Genomic DNA, 19115 nt, shown 5'->3' with positions numbered 1-19115 from the left:
GAACGTCTCCCCCCCATTGTTCAGCCTCAGAACACTGAGGTCCAGCACCAAGGAGCTTCTGGCGGTTCCCTCACTGTGAGAAGTGAGGTTACAGGGAACCAGGCAGAGGGCCTTCTCGGTAGTGGCACCCGCCCTGTGGAACGCCTTCCCGTCAGATGTCAAGGAAATAAACAACTATCAGACTTTTAGAAGACATCTGAAGGCAGCCCTGTTTAGGGAAAAATTTAATGTTTGAAATTTTATTCTGTTTTTAATGCTTTGTTGAATGCCACCCAGAGTGGCTGGGGAAACCCAGCCAGATGGACGAGGTAGAAGTAATAAATTATTATTATTATAGTTGGGGCAAAATTACCATTCTGAACTCATCTTTGTGATGCTGTGAGAGACCTAGACATTCACCTTGTGCTTCAGCTTGTGTTGTGATTCTTTCAGAAACCTGTTGGGTGGCCTTGGGGAAGCCACTTGGCTTACGTTTATTTCTCCATAGCCAAACAAGGATAACAATTCGCTGCTTACTTTTCACATTTACTGCGGTGAATGACTCATAATTAGTTAATGTACAAAACTTGAAAATTGTAAAGAGCTACATAAGTACTGCAGGTTATTGTTATTTTTCCAAGCTGTCTCTCACATGGACTATCAGTCTGAAGGAGGCTTACACCTTCTCAGGTTCCTTCAGACTTGCCCCTCTTCTTTAAAACAACAACAGCAAAGGTTTCTGGCACTGATTTCTTAAGTAAAGATATTCACTTCTGTTGGCCAGGAGTTCATGTAAAATAATCTTTGTTTGCCTGCCAATAATAATTTATTAACGAATTTGCCTTGATAGATTTCTGTTGTTATATTTGTTGCTATAGTCTATCATGAGTAACAGTCTTGATACATGCTCCAAGGATAACTTTTCTGACACTTGATATATCATGTAACCTTATCACAGCATAATTCCAAAACAGCAACTCTGTATGACTATGCCCTCATGCAATCAATGTTAATGGCAGTTTAAAGAAAATCAAACAAGACATAAAGAAAGAGTATACCTTCCAACATTTCCTGGATGAAAATAGGGACATCCTATTCCATCATCATCATAATTTTATTCATTATACCCCACCCAGCTGACTGGTTTGCCCCAGCCACTCTGGGCAACTTCCAACATATATAAAAACACAATAAAACATTAAAAAAACTTCCCTATACAGGTCTGCTTTCAGATCTCTTCTAAAGGTTGTATAGTTACTTATCTCCTTGGCTCAGGGGTCGCATAACTCCACAGCCTCCAATGAAAATAGGGATGTCCTAAGGAAAAGGGGGACATTCCAGGATCAAATCAGAAACCAGGACAGATTACTCTAAGGTGTAGCATTGCAGCTTAAAACAAACAAATAAACAAACAAGAAATCAAAAGTCAGCAGCAAAGATATGCACGCATTCTGTATAATTGACCAATGAGATGGAATCCAAAGAACTGGAGATGTTAAGCAGATTGGTGACTATTTTTTTACTGTAACACTGATGAGCAGCAAAGATTTAATGGCTTCAACAGATGTGGCGTCCCTGGGACTGCACATCAGTATACTCTCGCCTATGCAGGAACTGCAATTATCTCATGTTTTTCAAAACCTCTGGCCTGCAATTGAGTTGTCACAGTCTCCCAGACACTGCTGCAAGGCAGAGCAGATGGTGCTAGCTTACACACTTGGGGCATATTATTATGAGCATGTGCAAAGCACATGATTCCAACCAGCTTCCTGACACCTAAAGCATGACATGACCTTCAAAGGACACATCTGATACAGGACCATACAGTATATCTAACTGGAAGGTTCCTTTTCCCCCCAGTGAGGAATGAACACACACAAATTTCCATTTACTCCCTAGACAATGAAAATAATCAGTTTTGCCCAAGGGATAGCATATTTGACCAGCTGGCTTTTTTTTGTTTTGTTTTTTTAAAGGGAGAACTGCCAGCGTGAATGTGGAATGCCTAATTCTGTGCCTTTTGATGATTCTGTTCAATATAATTGGCTTCACAAATCTGACAGTGCCATTTAAAACTTGCTGGGAGTAACATCTTGCCAATCTGCTAAGAACTCAAAGCAATAACAGGCCATCTTTTAGAGGTACTTCATATGCACAAAGCAGCAGAATGGGATGTTTCTGGAATCTGTGCAAGCACAAGCTGATGGAGTGTAGGACTCTGAGCCGTGACAACAAGGTCAGCATGAAGGGTCAGCCTGCTAGGGGATCTGGAAAACACTGGACATTTTTCTGCTTGCATGCAGATTTTACAGGCAAGCAGCATGCTGGAATAAGGCTTGAGAGGAATTGAAATGGACAGATGCCTCTATTCCTACCTGGAACAAGGATAGCAAATGTGGTTAGTGATGTGCTGAAACCTGTCTCACAATTTCTCAAAAGTTTTCAGCTTCTTCGAAAGAGGCCGTTCTCTAGAATTTTGGTGGGTCATGGCTGTGGGCAGTGCTATTTTCCTAGAAAAAGAGGTGCCGTAACTCACCATAAACCCTTGTTTTTTTACAGTGGGAATGATGCCCATCTGAGAGGTGCCAGAACTGAGTTCCGGCTGAAAAGTCTTGGCTGTGGGTTATATGTATGCTTCCCCCCCCCCGAAACATTGCCCCAGCACTCTGCAGTACCCCCCCCCCCCGGTTGCCCACACTGTGGGAGGAAAATATGAATCCCTGTGTCCCATGTGTGTGTGTGGCAAATAATACAAGAATCGGCCAGGCGACTGAATTCGAAACATGGGGCTAAACTCACTTTCCAACAGAAGACCCCAGTAGTTTAAACTCACAAAAGTCAAGCAGCAAAATAACATAAGAAATGTAAGTTGTTAGACCCTTTTATCCCATTCAGTCTGCTTGCAAAATCCTCTCTTTCTACCCCTCTTGCAATGAACAAACCACACACTGTTAAGAAAGTTTAAAATGCTTTACTTACAAAATATTCCAAACATCAGATTCATGCATTTATCCAAGCAGCAGCAAGGAGAATTCAGGCAGAATACTCTTTGGTAGAAAATACAGAAAGAGAGGGAACAGGAAGAAAGTGCTTCACTTCCTCTTTCATTGGACAAGAGAGGGCATGGCCTGGCTGTGTCTAGGAATGCAGCTCTTTTGTCTTAACCCTTCATGCACTAACTAGTACAGTGGTACCTTGGTTGTCTTGGCTACCGAACAAATCGGCTCCCAAACACTGCAAACCTGGAAGTGAGTGTTCCAGTTTGTGAACATTTTTTGGAAGCTGAACATCCAACGTAGTTTCCATGGCTTCTGATTGAGTGTAGGAAGCTCCTGCAGACAATCAGAAGCCATGCCTTGGTTTTCAAACCATTCCGGGGAGTTGAACGGATTAAGTTCGACAACCAAGGTACCACTGTACTCATGCATAGTTATGTTTTACTATGGTTTCCCACACACACTTCCTCAGCTAAGACCTGTGCTAAGCACAGAGTGGGAAAGAACCCTGAGGATCATCTAATCCAACCCGCTTCAAGGCAGGAATATATACAGATGTCCCATATGGGGATCAAACTTGCAACCTTGGAATTATCAGCACCATGCTCTAACCAACTGAGCTACAGTTGGGCACCATGCTCTAACCAACTGAGCTTCCCATGGGAAGAGTCAGCTCCTTATGTTTCCCCCTGGGCTCTAATGGAAGCATGGGCACCTGGGAAGGCTACAAAGTGAAGACCACTGGTGAGATTATCTCTAGAATGAAAGAAAGGACTCATAAACACCCTTCAGCCACCACAGATGTAAGGTAAACATGACACAATCCCTGCAATCCACCCATGAGAATTTCACCAAAATTTTGTTTCCCCCCTTTGATAATTTTGGAAGACAATTTCATGAGCACAAATCATCATGAATGCACAGTAAAAAGGATGTCTGGAGGGGCCCTTAAAGTAAAAGGACGTCGCCCATATTATGTGTTAACTGGAATTACTAGTATTCATTGGAAGGCATGTTCATGACATCACTTAAATATCTCTTTTGTACAGCTTCAGTGCGTCCTTCAACAATTAAAAAAAAAGTTTAATTGCTTATGGAGAATCTACATGCCAGACTGATTATGTTTTTGAAGGTAAAATGCCCTTAAACCAGAAGACAGTTGATCAAATTACCATGGCAGCCAAAACAAAAGATTTGTGGCTTTATGTTACTATTTACTGTGAAATTTGCCTTTCAGCTTGATGGACCGACAGGCATTTCAGTCTGTTTTCAAAAACATTGGTTACTGTTTGTTTATTAAATGTGTGTATGTCACAAGGAAACACAAAGGGCTTATCCAAACTTGATGGACACCAATAAATAGTTCTTGGAATATCTCATAGAGTGTGTGGTTGATCTTTTATCTTTTTGATCCTCTCTCTTGTAGATTTTAAAAATAATTAACTTTGATACGGTGAATCAAATTCTTTTCTCTCTTTTTTTAACAAAGCAATTTTAATCCCCCTTCCTTCGCAATCCTGAGCAACTTCAAAATAAGGTTTATAGTTGACATTCTGATCATGACCCAAACTCTAGCTCAATAATAGGCCACGTGTGTATGTGTAACCCACAATATGTTTCTCTAATACAGGCATAGGCAAACTTGGCCCTCCAGATGTTTTGGGACTACAATTCCCATCATACCTAGCTAACAGGACCAGTGGTCAGGGATGATGGGAGTTGTAGTCCCAAAACATCTGGGGGAGCAAAGTTTCCCTATGCCTGCCCTAATACATTGCATTATGCACTTTAAACATCTGGTTAAACAATTAATATCAAAGACACTGTTAAACTCTTATAAACCAGAAGCTGGCTCTTGATTTCACATCCTGAATCTAAGGCTGGAAAGGAGAAACCAAGAGAGATGAAAATGACAGATCCTCTCACCCCTAGTGGTAGTATTAGCATATCTTGCATGCTAATGGTTTCATGTTTAACCCTAAGCACCATCAGTTCAAAGGATTAGGTATCCGGGTTGCTGCCTGAAAATACTCATTTAGATGGACCAGAATGTGAATTAACAGCCAAGGTAGCCTCTTGTTTTGTTTTGTCTCCTTGAAGTTAAATGGGTGTGGAAGGAAATTGAGACATAGCACTTCCAATCCAAATTGCAAGGGGAATTCTGTGTGTTCAGAATTTAATTACTTGAGTTAAAAACTGGAATTTAGCCAGGGTGTGGATTAATGCCTGCCTACACTTCCGTAGAATGCTGTAGGATTTTCACTACTCAGAGATGAGTATTTTAGTTAAATATGCCTCCTTGAAAAGATTGCCTTGCATAAAAGATGGAAACTTCTCAAAAGGACTCTGTATATCTTCACATATGGTAAATATCTCAGACTCTAATCTGTCTGCTTGAATCTTTCCACAGCAAATCATGTGAAAATTCATTCTCCTGGCTGGAATAGGCAGGTGTACATTTCAGTCGTATAAGCAAACCTTGCTTTTCAGGAAACTTAGGGACCCCACACACAGAACTATACAATTAAAGTGCTGCTTGTTTCCTTCACCCCAACAGATGAGAGAAGTTGATCAATTGCAGAGACATAAATCATGATCACGGACACAGACACCATGGTTGCACGGAACCTGAATCTTTAATTCAGCATTTGACGGATTTTTATTGTCCTGTCCAAACTTGACAGGGTCAAATCACAGTGGGAGAACCAAAGGCCAAACGCTCTCTTTTCAAGCTTAATACGGTGGGTTTAAAACTCAGTGTGAAGCTTGGTGAAGTCACCTCCTATCTCCAATGCGAATTTAATGGCTTCTGTCTCACTCTCTTTTTAAAGCTCTCTTTCTTGATGGATATGGTAAGGACTAGAACAATAATATCCATTCAGCTAGAACAACACTTTTTGCAAAAGATTTGTTCCTGGAGTTCGTAATTAGGCAATGAACTTGGTTGTCTTGCTATAAAAAAGGAAGGGGGAGGGAGCGATAATCTTTACAAGGGCAGCCTAGGATGTTAGCAACTTGGCAGTCTTGAAGTGCAGTTAGCAAAACAGCTGTTCAGGTCCCATAGCCTTTATGGGCTTTGAGTTGAGCAGAAGGATTAACAGAATTAGAGGGTCTGCAGAAACAAGATGGAAATTTTCCATTGGAAAGGAGCTTGAAATGGAACATTAAATGAAAGTATAAATCAACATTTTGCACGGTGGGGGTAGAAAAATGCATCGTCTTGCAACAGAGTGCTGTTAACCGAGCAGACGCTTGCCAAAATCCCAGAGAAAGCACAGTCCTGTTCAAGCTCAGGCCAGGCAGTTTGGATAAACTATGAGGGAGGGTTTGGATTCTGCTGTGTGGCAGATAAATAAGCAAGGGTGGTCGCCCGTGCAGAATTATTGCAGGGTCAGGCTCGAGGGGGTCTGGGGAGTCTGCTAAGAACATTTTGGAACAGCGCACCGCCCTAGGTTTAAGGAGCTGCTTTAAATTGAGCAAGAGCTATGTTCCATCTGGCCCCATCAACGAAGACTGGAGGCAGGACTCCCAGGGCCTTGACAATGGTGTATGCATGGATTGTGAGATTGGCATCTGAAACGTCAACAAATTCAACCAAACAAGTGGGAGGACCTGCTATAATAGTCAGAAAACTGTTTTGTGAATCTGAACTTGACTCCTTTGCCCATTGTAACCACACACCACCCATCCACCCCTTTTTCTCACTCACACACAAGCAACCCCCTTCTCTCTCACACCCACACTCAACAACTTCTGCCCTGGGAGCTTGTGGAAGAGTGGGGTGTCAATCCCTAAAATGCATAACACCCTAGCACACATTTTCTGGCCTTTTCTCTCAAACCCTGTATAGATTAGACACACATATAGCATATAGCATGAGTTTGAATCAAAGTGTCCAGAGGAGACTGTGAAAGGCAGAGATCCCCTGATCCAACTTTCTTGCTATCTCAGATCTTCCTGGACAACCCACCACCTTCCATTCGGACTGATGAAACTCAGATACAGCTGAAAAGCTGGGAAGGCTAGGAAGCACATTCCATCAGCTCCTGATCATTGACCTGAGAGAACTGTTGGGGCAACCTGCCTTGCAGTGCTGGCCCTAGCATTAGGCATAGTGAGGCAGCAGGTATATTCCCTTTGCTGTAGATCAGAGCCATGTGTACCACAGGCTCCCCACCCCCATGCATTGGAGGATGCTATTCCATTTCCCAAGTTGATGGGCCATTTCACTGCCAGTCCAGTCAGCTCTTGTATATGGAATGGGGAGATGCACCACCACCATGTCCTTTGCCTCAGGTGGCAAAATATCTTGGTCCAACCCTGATTCTAGGGGACTACTTAAGAAAGACCAGTGTGCTTTGAGAGACAGCGGAAGAGGAGAATGTAGGCTTCCTCTTGCTCACTATGTTTTCCATTGGCTCGAACAGTGTCTACAGCTGCCTGACAATGGTATTGAGCTGCTCTCTTTCTTATAGGATAGGGCTAGGATTATGCACTGCCCCCCCCCAAGAAAAAGGGAACAGATCTTTTAAAAAATGGCAACAGAGAACACAGGTTTGTATAAAATTGTCATATGCTAATTTATTATATGTATAGACACAGACTTAGAAATAATTAGCGGAATTTAAATAGGAAGATCACTATAGTGATCTGTGTGCCCACTCAGTCTGCTGCCCAGGTGCTGACAGCTAGGAGGCAACATCCAGACCCTTGCTCTGCTTTCTGATGGTTCATTATCTGTAAAGCAGACTTGGACATAAGAAGGCCAATGACCCATCTAGTCCAGCATTCTGTTCTCACAGTGGCCAACCAGAGGCTTTTGGGAAGCCCCAAAGCTGTGTACAACAGTACTCTGCCCACTCTGTCCCAGAAACTAGCTTTCAGTGGCATTTGGCCTCTGACAGTGAATGCAGAACCATTATAGAACCAAACAATCATAGAACTGTAGAGTTAGGAGGGAGCCGAAGGGTAACTGCTGAGACCCTCCACAAATTTGTGCAACCAGCTTTTAAAGCCGTCCAAGTTGGTGTCCATCATGACCTCTTGTAGGAACAAATTCCAATTTTAACTATGCGCTGTGTGATGAAGTACAGTTGCACCTTGGATCCCAAATGCCTTGCGAGTCGAACGTTTTTGATCCCATGAGTGTTCCGGTTTGCGAATGTTTTTTGGAACCCGAATGTCCGACGCGGCTTCCGCAGCTCCTGGTCAGCTGCAGGAACTTCATGCAGCCAATCAGAAGCTGCGCCTTGGTTTCCGAATGTTTTGGAAGTCGAACGGACTTCTAGAATGGAATCCATACGACTTCCAAGGTACCACTGTACTTTCTTCTGTCTGTAGTTTCATTGAAACTGTGATGGATCAAATCCTGTGCCCACTTAATTGAGAGAAATTACCACTGAATTTCATAGGATTTACTTCTGAATAAATAGAATTGGACTTGTTCTGTATGCATATATTTACCAGAGAATGTTCAAAATCCCCTAGGCGATTACACATTCCTAAAAATCATTTGGAGGTGATGCAATATTGATAACCAGTGTACAAATTACTCTGAATAGGCTGCCAATTCATGCACATTCTTCCTGCTGTCATACAAATCTGCATAGTTGTAGATATTTATGCACATTCTGCATATATTATTAAATGTTCCAAACTTTAAAGATTAGCGGCAATGAAAAACAGAAATCATGCTGAAGTTTCGTAATGGTTGGCGGGTGTATTCAAGAGCCCATGCATGAGAAGAGCGAAACAAAGATCTTCTTTGAAGTAATGAATCTCCCAAATTGTACGCAACATTAATGTGTTTCTTGAAGTGAAGTATGCAACACAGAGAACAAATCAAAAAAGTGTTGGTGAATGATGTGATGACAGCTTTGTGCCCATCACACATTTATCACAGGGTGAGATACCCATCTGTTATGTATTTAAGCACTTTTATTAGGCGCTTCAGAGATGTGTAAGCACATAAGAATCTGCCAGTAGATTCTGCAAATAAATAACCACATGTTGTGTGGATGGTAGAGGATGAGTTGCTAAGAATATGAATTGTCAAGATGTCATCCCTCAGAGAAGACAATGGTTTCTGTGGCATAAATTTTTTGTGAGTTACCCGTATTTTTTGCTCTATAAGATGCACCAGACCACAAGACGCACCTAGTTTTTGGAGGAGGAAAACAAGAAAAAAAATATTCTGAATCTTAGAAGCCAGAACAGCAAGAGGGATCACTGAGCAGTGAAAGCACCAATCCCTCTTGCTGTTCTGGCTTCTGGGATAGTTGCGCAGCCTGCATTTGCTCCATAAGATGCACACACATTTCCCCTTACTTTTTAGGAGGGAAAAAGTGAGTCTTATAGAGCAAAAAATACGGTATTTGGGAGAAGCGATGCTTTAGCATAAGAAGAATCAGGCAAACGTTTGTGCTTTTATTTATATAAAAAACATTTTTTGGGGTCAAACATAGACACTGAGTGAATGGAAGAAGCATTGTGTAGTGGTTAGAGTATCAGATGGGGACCTGGGAGACCAGGGTTCAAATCTCCACTTAGTCATGAGGCTCACTAGGTGACCTTGGGCCAGTCACTGTCTCTTAGCCTAACTTACTTTACAGAGTCGTTGTGATGATAAAACAGGGAGGAGGTTCTCCTTGGAGGTGTTACTGTTACTATGTGTGTCTGAACCCACACATGTGTCCATCACTCGTGTGTATTCATACACACACCAATGAGAGATTGGGGATCTTTTGCTAGAGTTGTAACATGTCCTCTTATGAGCATATGCTTGCCTCTATTCTTGCCTAAATAAAACTCCTGACACAAAATAATTAATTTTATTCTGGGCTGGCAATCCTAAAGACCTCTTAAATGTCAGTAATTTTTAGAGGCAAACAAACTAGCATTACATTAAGATTCTTGAGAGACACGTTGACAAAGAAAGCTTGGTTTATTACATGAAATGAAAATGACAGAATGCATAAGTGCTGTTTCAGACAGTAAGATTACGAGTTCAGTAAGAAGCATATCGTACCACATATACAGAGTGGAAGACTCCCTACCTATACTCAAACGCCTATGGAAGTGAGCGTGACTATTTTGCCAGTAGGACTCACACTAATAGTAAGTTAAGAAATGGAGGGCGAAGGAAGAGTATATACCTGTCCTCAAGGTGTGTGCTGACTCCTTGGGAGTGCTGAGTCCTGATGGAGCTAGGAGAGTCAAACTAACTTTTTGGAATCTGAAGTTTTTATGCTTTTTTGTTTAAGGTATTCCAGTGGAGAGGAGAGGGAGGCCTTGAGATGAGCAGCTAGTTTTATTGTGCTTTTGAATTTATCCCAGAATTTTCTGCCTTCTTCTCACCTCACCCTTCTTGCAGATTAAGCCATCCTAGTGGCCTGTGACTGAACTGGCTATCTTTTGTCTGCTCTCTGCCTGACCATTATTTTGATGGAAGCCACATTTTAAACTTTTCCTTGCTTTTTGAATACTTAATTGAAGTGGTTCTGGTCCCTTTTCTAGGGACTACTTTGGCTTCCTGTGAAAACTTGCAAAACTGGCTTGAGCAGGGACTGTGAGAGGAAGACATATCCAATAAGTAGATGGGTTGTGGGAGAAACAGCCTTGCAATTCCTTCACTTAAGGAAAGTCATCAGCACACAAGGTGCATCAGTTTTACGGGGCCCATTTGGATAATTCGATTTTGAGACAGGAAACAACCAACTTGGATTGCTTCAGATCTTACCCAAAGCTGCATTGCCAAAAGACAGAAATAAAATGAAAATTAAAGCAGTGAAACTTGAACCATTCCAACACTTGCGTACTTCTGACCAGAGCATGGCTTCTACAGTGGGACTCCCTTGTTTCCTACTTCGGTGTTCCTCATTCTGCTTCAATACTTGTGGCAGTAATTCTCTGTTTCATGTTGCTTTCTTTGTGGGACTGGAGGAAGAGGTCAATTATTGTCAGGTCTGCTATGCTTAAAAGCTGCAGCACTCTGGTAATTAAGGCTGTTAGGGAGAAGCGAGGGCCCCTTTTCCTGCCTATTGATGTAGAATGAGGTCCGAAGGGAGATTTGTAGTTTCAATTCAAATGCAGGCCTGGTCTTTAGCAGTATGATTGAGTTTGCTGAAAAGATCTGGACACCATCTTTTGTGCTGACCATTTGGATCTAATAATATGCTTTAGGGATTAAAGCAATGCAGAATTTGGGAGGAGGAGGAGGAGAGAGGAGAAGTGTGCTTTCTGCTGGATGACTTTTGAGAAAAGTATCTCCTGTTTCTTAACTAGATGGACCCCACCAAAATAATGCACAGATGGACGACTACTTTTATATAACACAAAAACTTATTTTTGTAGTGAAAGGGAATGCCCATTTGGGGACTGTAATTTATGGTTGATTTTGAGCCTTTTTAATCTGTTGAAAGATGAAGAAAAACTGGTTGTTCCTTGGTTTGTAAGTTATAAATTATTTTCTAATAACAAAAGAAACCGAAAGTGTTTGGAAATGACAATTGACTGTGGCAGCCAGAGTGCTAACTGGGCAGACCGCAAAGGAGCATGTTATTTCAATTTTATGACAGCTTCACTGGCGGATGATTCCAGACATAGGTATCGAAATTTAAAACCCTAGCAGGTATCTGGGGGCATACGCATGTCCTCACAGAGCTCCTCTAGTGCCCTAGTGGCAGCAACTTCACAACCTGTGGCATTGTCCTAGCATGGTATGTCCATATACGACATGTGAAGCACTGTGGAAAATTAAAAATGGCAGCTTACCAGGCTGAAATGCCCAGCATAGAGAAGGCAGGGCAGCCACCAATACTGGCAGGATGCTGAGGCCCCAGATGTTGAATGACAGTGCTGAGCACTGGTGCCAAAACTGGAACAAGAGAAATCGTTTATTGGCAGCATAATCAGAGGGTGAAGAGCAGTAGGTGAATTAAAACAAGAAGATTGTGTGGGCAACCTGGGGGACAGCAATTTGTTCACAAATAGACATTTATATGTTAGTAAAGGTAAAGGTAAAGGGACCCCTGACCATTAGGTCCAGTCATGGCCGACTCTGGGGTTGCAGCGCTCATCTCGCTTTATTGGCCGAGGGAGCCGGCGTAAAGCTTCTGGGTCATGTGGCCAGCATGACTAAGTCGCTTCTGGCGAACCAGAGCAGCGCACAGAAACACCGTTTACCTTCCCGCCAGAGCAGTACCTATTTATCTACTTGCACTTGACGTGCTTTCGAACTGCTAGGTGGGCAGGAGCAGGGACCGAGCAACAGGAGCTCACCCCGTCACGGGGATTCGAACTGCCGACCTTCTGATCGGCAAGTCCTAGGCTCTGTGGTTTAACCCACAGTGCCACCCGCGACCCTTTATATGTTAGTAGGACAGAGCTAGAAAGGAAGCAGGGGCAATGCTTGCAAATGTTTCTTTTAGCATTGTTCACTGATTTTAAAAAATAAATAAATAATCACTGCAAAGGGGACAAAAGTGTTCACCTTTTCATAAAGAATTGCCCAGAATAAGCTTAGTTTTCTCCTATGTAAAACAGTCCAGTCACACAGGATGAGTCCTACCACAAGAGGAGGCAGAGGAAGGGTGGATGGGCAGCAGGGAGCAATGGCAAACTATTGCCCTTTGCCCCCGAGCTTCCTGTCTCTCTAAGGTACAACAGGAAGTGTTCTCTCATTGTCAGTGTGGAAGTTTGATTCAATGGCCAGTGTGGTTGGTTTCGTGGGATGGGCAGGGCCAGCCCACTACATTTTATCACCTGAGGCAAACTACAAAATGGCACCTCCCTCCAGCTGAGAAGGGTTTCCTTTCCTGGATCCTTTAGGGAGACCCTCTGCCCCTTCCTGTGGAGTCGGTTTCTTTCCTTTCTCAAGGATAGTTCTTGGCTGAGATGAGCTGACTGTGACGGACGGACGCTAGCTAAGCCAGGCTATCAGTTTCAGATGTTCCGTCTGTGGGATGTGGAAGGGGAAACAGACTTACAGGATATCATGGGAGAGCAGCAGGCTGCTCAGAGAACAATTTGAATGCTATTACTGCCATCATCCTTTACAAAAGAAAAAAGAAAAAGAAAAGGAGGAGGGGGAAAGAAGAGAGTAGTTATATGCAATCCTGTTAGAGCTCATCCAGAGTAATAACCCTCTCAAGAGCTATCATGCAATTTCAGCCTCTTCTCAAAGAGGGCTGACAGGAGGAGGGGACGGATCCCTCCACCTCAGTCATTCCCAGAGGCTTCCCAACTAATTTTAAAAGTAAGGAGAATCAGATACATCTCCATCCGGAGTGAAAAGTTCACCTGGTTCTCAGCTGAGAGTGAGCAAAAGCGAACAGGTTTTATAAAAGGTGTAAAAGGAGTAAATCTCATAATGGGGGGGGGGATAATGGTGTATTCCACTTACCTTGCCTTTTTCCTTTTTATGCTTTGGGGAAAAAATATTTATAAGCAGTGCTTTTTTCTGGGGGGACGCAGGCGTTCGCATACCCCTAAGCATTTTGTGAATCTAAGTTTGGCCTCATTGAGGGGCAGCATCTCAATATGAGTCGGAAAATGAGAGTACCCCTAAACATTTTTTTTAAGAAAAAAAGCACTAAAATAAGAATTATTTTATATTTCAGAATAACGTTTAACATTGAATATCTTGCCAGAGTCTTCATTGTCATAACAAAATTGCAATAATAAAAGGAACTGGAAGTACAAAGAAAAGAGCTTAGTATTTTAGAATGCTTTGCTATCATTTATCTTAATATGTAAAGCAGTTCCACATTATTTCTAGTACAGCCTTCCCAATGCTATTATACTGAGTTTTATATTTCCAATATTCAACAAATTTATAAGAGTGTTCCAATGCTTCTTTTTCTTTATTGCTTTGCTATCCCACAATCTCTTGTACTATCTTATTTTGTGCATTAGTATTCTATGCCTGATGGCTTGTTCCTACATGTTGTGGTTTTTCCAATACTTAGCCATTAATATTCTAGCTACAACCAGAATATTATTCTAGCTGCAACTGACACATTTCCTATCATTTTTTCTTAAAGTTTTGGCAACTCATCAGTTCATTTCCACAACGATATAACACAAGGTGTTATTAAAATTTGCATCCTGTTGGTTTGTTATCCCCCCCCCTTTCTTATACTTTTTATACAACAATCCCACCAGATACGACCAAACCAATTGCCCTCTATAAAGGGGTTGGCCTTTTTCTCCATTTGCAACTTGATTGCAGTGAGCTCGGGCTACCCCTATTCGCCTTAGTAATTGGTAGTTTGTTTGCCATGATATATGATGACAAAATCAATGGCTGCCTACATGAGAAAAACGAGGGAATAAAACAAGAGGACAAAAGATAATGCAGATTTGCATAAAGTGTGCGTCTGTTAATCATGTGATTATCATATGTACAAATTTAAAGGTATAGGGCCATATACAACATTCTCTGTTGGTGCAAAAGCCCACATGCTGGTAAATGGCAGAGTTTAAAGGTTATGCAACAAAGAAATACATTTCAACAACTGCCTGGACAAGTTCAACAGAAATACAGTTTAACAGCTGCCTGGACAAGTGTATTGGCAAGTGTATTGGCAAGCTATGGCAACAGCTCGGCTCTCCAAAAGGGTATGGGAGAATGCAATGCTAATGATCAATACCAAAATGATGGTCTGCCAGGCTTGTATGTTGAGCACACTGCTTTATGTTAGTGAGATGTGGGCAATTTATACCTACCAGGAGCAACACCTTAATGCCTTCCACATGCACCAGGAAGATTTTGGGCAACACATGGCAGGACAGAGTCTCAAACAAAGATTTGCTACCTCCAAGCCGACATTCCCAGCACGTTTACATTCGTATCTCAGTGCCGACTACGCTGACTTGGTCATGTCCACAGAATGGAAAATGGCAGACCCCCCAAATATGTACTGTATGAGGAGCTGGCTTCAGGCACCAGGCCCATTGGCAGAGGAGGAGCTGTGCACCCGGGAGGTGGGGCTAGTTGCCCACGGTGCTGGGGCAAGCATCCCAGGGGGGGTGCCACCCGTGGCGAGCGTACCGAGGGGGAGAGCGGTGATGTCACCCCCCCTCAGGGATGACACCAAGGGTGGGCCTTGCCCACCGCATACCCCTTCCTCCACCAGTGCCCGTTGGCAGACCAACTGTGTTACAACGATGTCTGCAAACGTGACATGAAGGCTGGCAACATTAACTCGACCATGGGGCAATCCCTTGCAGATGACCTCAGTGCCTGGACACAATCAGTCAGGTCGTGTATCCACAGCAGTGACCATAGGGGGAATGGCTGCAGGGAGGAGCGCAGAAAGAAGAAACGCCATGGTGCAGGTGCAACATCACAACCGGATGCCTTCATCTTCCCCAGCTGCAACAAAACATCTCTCTCCCGTACCAACTCTCTACAGCCAAAGCAGGTGCTGTAACACTCCAACAGTTTGACTTCAACTCTGAAGGAGCCCTTTTCCATTGTCTCCTGAGACAGACGGATGCTAACCAACCAACTGTAATTTGAATAGAAATAGCAACAGATCTTGCCATAATGGGGAAGGCTCACCAGGTGAACTGTATGACTGCTCAGTCTGCTGTCCAAGTGCTACAAATTCAAGGCCCGGTCCTCTCCATCCTCCTTTATCGCTAAACAGGGCAGTCCTTCAAATGGTGGAACTCTTCATAGAAGGACTGTCCTCTGTAAAGTAGGACACATGGCCACTCTAAACTAAGATTTTCCTCCCATGTTTGATCTGGGCTGGGTTACTGACACACGTGTAAGCCATAAGCTATGATATGAGTAACCCCAAGGACCGGATTATTCAAAATATCATTAACTTGTTGATCATATAGGGGTTGCTTTTCAAACAAGCTCAGTCTTTCCCAATGAATGCAACTCAGCAGGATTTTTAATATGTTGCTTTTATATGTTCCTTTATCACTAGGCTATGATATAGCCATGCTATAAATCTGTCTCTATAGATGTTTTATTCTGGACTTAGCCATCAACAGTCTGCAACGAGGCCACTCCAGTTTAAAGAGACAATTTTCTTAGAGATGCAAGGATTTATACACCATTGGATACAGCCCAACTTTTAAGGACAAATTAGAGGTTATTGTATTTAGATAAAAGTTTCTCTGTGTATTTAACAGTGGTTACTACTTAATAGTGATCTGTGGTCAATTCCCCCTGCTGTGTTTATGCTTAGCAAGAGCATTTGATTATTTTCATATGGTTGTACATTGAAACATCTCCTTAAAATCCATACATCCATAGATCTCTCTTAACTTTTCACTGCCTTCAAAATTCAGCTATCATCTGCTTTTGTTTTAGTGCAGTGTAGCAGTTAGATAATCAACTACAAGTTTCTGTAACTGCATTTTACTGAATCTTGTCATGTAACTGCCCTGGGATGCAATCAAAGATGGTGGTCCTCATCCTGCTTAGAAAGAACCTACGGAAAAGGAAAGCAAGTCTAACTTTAGTACCCCCCATAAAGCAATTTTAGCACAGCTCCTAACCTTGTTGCAGATCTAGAATGGTTAACAAAGGAATAACTTGATTTCCCTAGTGTTTTGAGGGCAACTGATGTGAAAATTGCGAACACAAGAGAGGTGCCTCAGATAAGAAATTGGGCAAATTGCAGACAAACAGATTCAGGAGCTTTTGTGCTAGGCACTTTTAAAGTTGATTTTCACAGTGTGGAGAGCTAAAGGAGATTCATTTTACAGATGAAATCATTCCCTCTGATGACAAGCTTGGCTGGTTAGTCACAACAAAGTGCTTTCTCTGCCCCTCTACCCACTCTGAGATTTCCTCTTTTTTCCTCCATAATCCCACTCTGATATTATGGGGTTATGGTAATCTTGGAGACTTTTACATCTGGATTGGCAAAACACCACAATGAGCTTCAGAGATCCTGCTTCAACTCATGCTACCATGTGCAGGTCCACTTCACCTCTAACAAGCAAAACATTCCTCCCAGGCATCCTGCTTTGATACACACTCCTAATTTATAAGTGGGGACACTGTGGTTCAGCCATGAATGTGGTGTCTTAAGCATTTCCTTAGTTGGTTAGAGACCAAAAGTTCGTCTAGTCTGGTACTCTGTTTTCAAGGAGATGTGGGCCAGACTTGACATGAGGTTAAATGTGTACTTGCATTTAATATGCAGAGCTGTCAGCATTATCCTCTGGCGAGGCTGATATTTATTAGGACTGCAGCAGACAAGGAGAGGGGATTTCTTCCTCTGCTTTGTCCAACAACTAACCTTGCAAAGAGTTGACAATGGACCTCTCATGTAACAATGTGAATAAACAGAGTTTCAAGTAAGAATAAACAGACTGTGGCCTTACAGATGCTGTGGAACTTCAGCTCCCATCATCTTTGACCTTTGGCTCAGCTGATGGGAGTTCAACAACATCTGAAGGGCTAGAGCAGGGGTAGGCAACCCAAGGCCCGTGGGCCGGATGTGGCCCAATCGCCTTCTCAATCTGGCCCACGGGCGGTCTGGGAATCAGCGTGTTTTTCCATGAGTAGAATGTGTCCTTTTATTTAAAATGCATCTCTGGGTTATTTCTGGGGCATAAGAATTCGTTCATTCCCCCCCCCAAAAAAATATAGTCCAGCCCACCACATGGTCTGAGGGACGGTGGACCGGCCCACGGCTGAAAAAGGTTGCTGACCCCTGGGCTAGAGATTCCTCCATCCCTGCTGTTACACTACATGCCCTCTTGCAATGAACTACCAACTCTGGGAAGGGAGCTGTCCATGTTACCATGGCTGCAGTTTATCTAACTAGCACACGTGCCAAAAAGGCCTTTTGCAAACAAGGGCCTCTGCAATCTCTGTGCAGAGGCCTCAGTCTCACAAGAGGAACCTCCAATGAAGCACTTTGTGACCAGTGGGGAGACTATCTGGATTGAGCCTACTTTGTGAGGAGGTGTTCATGGTGCCTCCTCTACCAGTGCAGGAGATGGGCTGCTTCATCCTACAGTTATACATATCAATGCATTTTGTGCACATCAGCGGGCTATCATATATATCTTGAGAACACTGAGGTGCTGCGTGTACCTATTTAAAAAAACCTACTGCTTCCCACAGTGGCCCACCAGATGCCCGTGGAAAGCTCAAAAGCAGAACATGAGGGTAATAGCTCTTTACCATTGACATTCACTATTTCTTATGAGTTGGGTCCAAAGTAGCCCTTTTGTGAATGGATGGGCTCCTTCAATTTGTGGATGGCTGACAAAAGGGCTATGTGAGGTAATGTTGGCTAATTCCCCCTCCAACCCTGCTCTCTCTGCTCCTATGCTATTTCACAGGGTCCTTCTACTCTTAGAAGATTTTGGGAGGAGGCTGCAGATGGAATGGGGAATATCATCTTCCTACCCCTTTTGTGAGCAAAACTCCATTCACAGGTTATTTACATCCAACTCAATGTATTTTTGAGGACAGTTTTGGGATTTATATATCTTGAGTTAATGCACTTGTCTCTTATACTGGGCATGTTTCTGTTTTGCAGAACTGTCCTTTGGGTGTGGTCTGCTACCTCTGCTACCACTACTAACCACTGTTTGCAGTAAACAGCAATAATACCCCTTCCATGTTAGGTCCTTTGTTTCCTATAGCAGCATTGCTCAGTAAAAAGAATGGTAAATATATGCTTCTCAAGGGGTGCCTTGGTAATATATCTGCTGATACATTTTGCTATCATCTGTCTTTTCCCCCCTACAGTATTTGCCTTTCTCTTCTCTCTTTTCATTATACAGCTAAAATCAGATAAATTATGTCTTTGCAGAACATTTTTCCTGGCAACATTGCTTTAGAGACAGCCCTAAGGAAGAAGCCCATAACAAAAGAGATCTTTCAAATTAAACCTGAATAATGGAGAGTGGTTTTGGATTTATTCATTTACTTTGTTTTTGTTTTATTCTTGCAAATATAACGGGGGAGAAAGAGCAAAACATCACTGGCTGATGTTTGACAATAAAAATAACCCATCACTCCTGACTTAAATGTATAAATTAAGACAGGTAGTCCATATGTCCATATGGGTATCTAAATGAGATTATAATCTTTGTGTTCAAAGAAAGGGCAGTGAGATCTTCAGACCACTGAGTAGTAGATGGCAGGTAGCC

Source organism: Podarcis melisellensis, assembly GCF_964234715.1.
Source record: "Podarcis melisellensis genome assembly, chromosome: 11".
NCBI lineage: Eukaryota > Metazoa > Chordata > Lepidosauria > Squamata > Lacertidae > Podarcis > Podarcis melisellensis.
Note: the sequence above shows the minus strand (reverse complement) of the source record.